Raw genomic sequence first — 6,865 nt, forward strand, 5'->3', positions numbered from 1 at the left:
GGGCCGCCCGCCCCCCGCGGGTCCGACGGAGGCCCTGGGGTCCGGCCCCGGGAGCGACACTGTGGTTCTCTGCCATCGGTGGCGAAGTGGAACCTTTTGGAGGAATCGGGGACGTGTGACTCAACTTTCCCACCGCAGAGACCCAGCCCCCTCCCCCCTACCTGTTCGGAAGCCTCTGGACAGCTGCGGGCGCGGCGGCCCAAATAGGAAAGGAGAGGGGGAAACACTTCTCAACTCGGTGTCCTATTTTCCTTCTCGAAGAAACAAGGCCAGCAAATGGTAGCCAGGCTGCGGGAAGTAATCCCGAAGTCTTTTTGTTTGCCGGCGTCCCGGGTTTTTCTCCGCACCGAATGGCCGACAGGCCTGCGGAGCGGTGCGTGGCGGCGGCCTGGACCTGCTGGGCGCGGGAAGCGTGGCCTCGAGGCCGCGCCGGGCGGCGGGCGCCACTCAACTTGAGGCTTCTGGGTGAGGCTTTATTGTCTGCCGCCAGCCGAAGCCCGGGAAAGCCCCGTCCGTCTTTCCGTGCCGTGTTGAGGAGGCGGCTGTCCGTCCCGTCCCCCCCCCGACCCCCCCGGTGGCCGAGGGGCTGGGGCGCCGCGCGCGGGCGCCGGGAAGCTCACTAACGGCCGCCGCCCGCCCGTTGGCCGGGGTTCCGTTACGCTTTCCCTGGCGCTGGCTCACCCCCACTTTCCGCCGCCCGTGCCAGGGGCTGTGCTCTTTGACCAAGCTCAGGTCCGGCGTGCTTACTCATCCTGCCCCATCTCCCTCTCCCAAGGGCAGCGAGCGGGGCGGCGCGGGCGGCGGAGAGGCTTGCCCGACGGGGGTGCCGGGAGCCGGGCAGCACCGAACGAGAAGCCCGGACCGGGCAGGGTGGGTGCCTTGGCTTGACAGCTGTGGCCTAAAGTAGCCGAACCTCCACCCAACACCAATGTAGAACCCAGTCTAACCTTTACTGATGGCCTAGATCACCGCGCCGGTGCTTCTCTGTTTTCCAAATTTCCTACACTGTATTTTGGGAACAGGGACCGTGACATGTCCTAGTTCCTGAGTGAGCTCACCAATCAGATCTATCACACCAATTATATACCTGGGTCACCAGTTTCAACGTCAACCCTGGAGAATGTCCACAGATCTAAACTTCAGCTCTTGACAGTTTTGAAATGGTAAAATGTTCTATCAGTTTGGTTAAAGAAGTTTCTTACATTCAGTAGCAACCCATTCTGTTTTATCTTTCTCCCTGCATGTTGCTAAGGACCTCTCTGATCCCTTTTTCTGCACGAACATTTCAACTGCTCTGCTGTTAAATGCTGTTTGTGGGGTCTTCAAATGGCTGCGGAGAGTGGGATTGGTCTTTTGAGAATTATCTCAAATTGAGCTCACTGATAAACTTGCCAATGGTACCATGCTGAAGACATATGAACGTGTGTTCTTAGGTTGTGATGTTTCATGATTCTAAAATGTTGGTCTATGTTGATTGGTGATAGTGTCAGAAATAAGCCTATTTCACAACCACACATTTTTAGAATGTTCTCTTGGTATTGTCTTATGCCAGTTTGATTGTAGACTGCTTATTGTGCCTTTGTCATGTGACAGACTTCCAAATTTGTCTTTAGTTCAAATTATGAAATACAATGATTGTTTTTGTTTTACTTCTTGGCTTTCAACTTCTGTCTTTTGGGAAGACTGAAAACTACCAATAGGGCAAATAATAATCCTTAGGTAATTTATACTTTTCCTGTTATATACAATGGTAAAGCTTTTAAGGACACGTCACCTATAATTCAGTCTGGAATACAGCCAAGTAGCCCTACTGTAGGAGGAGGTAACAATGTCTGTAAGCTGTGTCAGTCTGGAGTTTCTCACACTGGAATACTTGCTACAGAGAGCTTTTGTTAGACTAGTTTTCCTTTAGATCATAATCAAACGCTTGTCCAGCTAGGTTTGGTGTTGCACACCTGTAATCCCTGTACTTGGGAGACTGAGATGGGAATGTCATGAGGTTGAGCCTATCCTGGTTACATGGTGAGACCCTGCCTCAAACCAAAAAGCTGGGTGTCGGTGGCTCACACCTGGAGGCTAAGATCTGAAGATCACAGTTTGAAGCCAGCCCAGGGAAGGGTTTGAAACCAGTCCAGGCAAGAAAGTCCATGAGACTCTTTTTTGTGTTTTTTTGTCAGTTGTGGACCTGAACTCTGGGCCTGGGCACTGTCCCTCAGCTCTTCAGCTCAAGGTTAGCGCTCTACCACTTGAGCCACAGTGCCACTTCCGGCTTTTTCTGCTTATGTGGTGCTGAAGAATCGAACCCAGGGCCTCATGCATGCAAGGCAAGCACTCTACCACTGAGCCACCTTCCCAGCCCTCCGTGAGACTCTTTATCTCCAGTAAACTAGCTGGAAGTGGGGCTGTAGCTTATGTGATAGGGCAACAGCCTTGAGGCATAAGAAGCTCAGGGACAGTGCCCAGGCCCCTTGGGCGTGCACACGCACACACAGTATAAGCAGGTGCTTAATAGCATGTGATTTTTGTATACTCCAGGAGGGGTGTGGTCCAGTAGTGACTACTTTGTAGTTCAGTTTGAAATGACCTTTTTCAGAGTTCAGCATTGTTTTATACAAGAGCTCACATTTGTGATTATAATTTTTTTTTTGGTCGGTCGTGGGGCTTGAACTCTGGGCTTGGGCACTGTCTCTGCGCTCTTCAGCTCAAGGCGAGTGCTCTACCGCTTGAGCCACAGCGCCACTTCCGGTTTTCTAATGGTTTATTGGAGATAAGAATCTCATGGACTTTCCTGCCCAGGCTGGCTTTGAATCATGATCCTCAGATCTCAACTTTTAAGTACCAGATGATACTTTTGATGTCATGTCATGTCATCTACACCTCTCCCAAAGTTATTTGTAGTCATTTCTCCATTGTTCTGTGGATGTCCTTTTTTTCTTTTGTCAGTTGTGGGGCCTGGTGCTGTTCCTGTGTTCTTCAGCTTAGGCAAGTACTCTACCACTTGAGCCACAGCGCCACTTCCTCTATGGATTTCCTTGTTCTGCACATTTCATGTAAATGAAATGTGCAGGTGTAGTCCTCTACATGTAGTGTATTTTCAAGCTTTATACTGTAGCTCGTATCAGGACTTCATTCCTGTTTGTGGCTGAATAATATTCCATTATGTGAATTTACCACATTTGCTTTAATTCATTCAACAACTGCGTATTGTGAATAGTTTCTACTTTTTGACTGTTAATAATGCTGTCTGAACATTTCTATACAGTAGGCCTGTTTTCACTGTTTGGTTTCATGTGTTACATGTCTTCTGCTCATGTTCCTGGGCGTGGACTTGGGGGGTGGCATGTGGCCTTGTTAACATTTTGAGGAGCTGCCCACATGTTTTCGGAGTGGATGCCGGACTCTGCAGCCCCACAGTGATGGGCTTCAGCTTCTCCACGTCTTCACAGACACTGCTTACTGTCCTTTCTGGTTTTAAGCACCCTACTAACATGAAATAGTATCAAAAGTGGTTTGTAAATAATTTTCTTCCAGCTATGGGTTGACTTTTCACCCTGGTGGGTGGGGGGAAGGTTATGTTCTGGGAATCAAACCCAGGGCCTTGAACATGCTAAGCCAAGTGCTCTGCCACTGAGTTATATACCTAGTACCAGCACACTTTCTGGAAGGTGTCCTTTGAAGAAAAAACCTTTAACTGGTTTAACTTTTTTTCTCTTTGGTCATTAGTGTTTTCTGATGTCGTATCTAGGCAACCATTGCCTAATTCTAGGACATGTACATTTGCTAAGTTTTGGCAGTGTGCTACCTGGTTTTCCTTCAAATTGGTATCTCTTATTACTATTTCTTAAAAAAAGTTGTCAAAGGGCTGGGAATGTGGCTTAGCGGTAGAGTGCTTGTCTGGCACTCATGAAGCTCTGGGTTTGATTCCTCAGTACCATATAAACAGAAAAGGCCAGAAGTGGCACTGTGGCTAAGTGGTAGAGTGTCCCTGAGTAAAAGAAGCACAAGGACAGTGCGCAGGCCCTGAGTTCAAGCCCCAGGACAGGCAAAACAAACAAAAAAAATCCAAACTGCCAGAAACCTGTGTTTGAAATAATAATAGTTTGGGCGGGGGGAGGCTGGGAAGGGATGTGAAGGGTAAACAAAGGAGGAGGCTGCAATGCTTGATAAGAAATGTACTCAGCCGGGCGCTGGTGGCTCATGCCTGTAATCCTAGCTACTCAGGAGGCTGAGATCTGAGGATCGCTGTTCAAAGCCAGCCGGGGCAGGAGAGATCGTGAGACTCCTATCTCCAATAAACCACCGGAAAACCGGAAGTGGCGCTGTAGCTCAAGTGGTAGAGCGCTCGCCTTGAGCTGAAGAGCTGAAGGACAACGCCCAGGCCCAGATTTCAAGCCCCATGACCGACAAAAAACAAAAACAAAAAAAAGAAATGTACTCATTATCTTGCCCATGTAATTATAACCCCTCTGTACAGTATGTTCACAAAAAATAAAAATTTAAATTAAAAAAAGTAATTAATTCATAATATCACTGATGAATATAGATGTATAAATACAACTGTAACTTAACCTGGTAGTAATTAAATGAGTTAAAATTAAAAAAAAAAAAAGAGGCTGGGAAGGTGGCTCAGTGGTAGAGTGCTTGCCTTGCATGCATGAGGCCCTGGGTTCGATTCTTCAGCACCACATAAGCAAAAAGAAAAAAGCCGGAAGTGGCTCTGTGGCTCAAGTGGTAGAGTGCTAGCCTTGAGCTGAAGAGCTGAGGGACAGCGCCCACGCCCAGAGTTCAGGTCCCACGACCGGACCAAAAAAAAATAATAATAATAGTTTGTCATGACTGGTGCAGACCTTTCTTGTGCTCATGCGTGTTCAAGCATCTTCTCTGGGCAACAGTCATCGTACTTCAATATGTGGCACAGGTGCTTTAGTTTTCCCATTTTGTCACGTATATTATAAAGACAGACTTTTAAGGGCAGGATACAGTAAGCTTAGTCATTTTTACTGCTTCCTCAAGGTTATCTTAAAGCAAAAACAATTTTAAAAAATATGTCTTTGCACGTCAGTGATGAATAAAATGAGTTACTACTCAGTTTGTAACTACATTTTTCTGGTGCCCATGCTGGGGCTTGAACTCAGGGCCTGATTTTTTGGGTTCAAGGCTAGTTCTCTTAAATCACAGCTTCTCTTTCTGGCTTTTTGGTGGTTAATTGGGGAAGAGTCTCACAGACTTTCCTGCACAGGCTGGCTTTGAACCATGAGCCACCAGTGCCTGCTCTGGAGTTTTTTTGTGTTTTTGTGGGGTAAGGTGAGGTAGGGAGGACCACACACAGAGTAGTACCAGGGTTTAAAGAGACTTAGTCTTTCTAGGCACACTGACTAGAGTTTTCCCTCCTGCCCAGCAACCACTGTCTTAGTTCATTGAGGGTTGCCAGGGAGCAATTTTACCCACCATTGCATTAGCACCTGTAGTGCAGATGTGAACATAGTAAAAAAAAAAAAAAGTCAACAATAACTGAGTGTGGGCTGGGGATGTGTCTTCGAGGTAGAGCGCTTGCCTAGCATGCATGAAGTCCTGGGTTCAATCCCTTAGCAACACACAAACATGTGGCACTGTGCCTCAAGTGGTAGAGTGCTGGCCTTGAGCAAAAGAAGGGACAGTGCCCAGGCCTGAGATCAAGCCCCAGTACTGGCCAAACAAAAACCCTGAGAGCTATGAGGAGAATAGTTCTGACCTTAGAAGCCCCTGGAAAGGTCTCTGGGGCTCCAGAAATCTGCAGACCGTGGAAGGATCTTGCTTCTTTCTGTGTAGAGTTGAATCACAGTGGCGATGTCAAAGGAGCGCAGCCTCCGCAGGCTTGTTACATTGTATGATGGGGAAGAGGCAGGAAGGAACTTGGCAGGACTGAGAAGGAAGGAAGCGGAGGGTGAGCACATAATGATGAGGTGGGTGGGAGTAGGAAATGAAGTTGGAAGGGAGTCACGAGGCGCCTTCTGTGGCCTTGTGGAACTTGGAGTAGTGAGTAGAGGCTTGCAAAAGGGTGTTGTGTGATTGGCTCGGCCTTTGATGAGGGGGAGGCACTTTGGGGTGAGCAGTGCTTGTAGTTGGTGGTAGTGAGGATTCCAGAGAAAGAGTGGGGATGCCTGGGGTACTTGTGTACTTGCATGTAAATGTACTTTGATCATATTCCCCACCCCTTTAATTTCTTGTCTGCTACCCCTTGGAGCAAGTGTCAGGATGTCAGCTGAGACATTTATAAATGAAAACAGTGTCCTCATCACCGAATGAGAAATGGTTGCCTCTACCTGTGGTTACAGAGGCTGTTAATATACAATGCCTTTTTACATTTCTGGTCCAGAATAACTTAGAATGTTGCCCATGCGTGGATCTTAATTAGGTATTCGAGTAAATCAGAGCTAAACTTGTACTTGATTGTGCATGTAAAAGCATTGAGAAAACACCAGTGAACGGCTTTGGAAGAACTTTATTCCATTACCTTCATTCTGTTTTATTAGGAAGTGTCACATAAATCTTAACAGTTGTACCTACTAGTCGATAGCCACAATATAACTTAGTTGAACTACTCACTAGCAGCAGACTGCTGAGTGCTTTTATTATGAATTGCTTCATTGGTAATTCAGTATCCTAAACCTGAAGGTGTGGGAATACTGCGTTAGTATGTGCGCATCAGTCTTCTGGTGAAAGAGTTCCCTGGAGGACTTCTGGGATTTTCAGTCCATGTTGGCATTAGTGTAGAACAGGAAACACAGAGGTCTCTGTGCTTTGCCCTGTGGACTAGTTAAAGCAGGGTGATCTGAGGACACTGATAAAATTCATGCCCAAGTGTCCTGTTTGCCTGGTTTGTGTC

Source organism: Dipodomys ordii, unplaced genomic scaffold (genome assembly GCF_000151885.1).
Source record: "Dipodomys ordii isolate 6190 unplaced genomic scaffold, Dord_2.0 Scaffold101, whole genome shotgun sequence".
NCBI lineage: Eukaryota > Metazoa > Chordata > Mammalia > Rodentia > Heteromyidae > Dipodomys > Dipodomys ordii.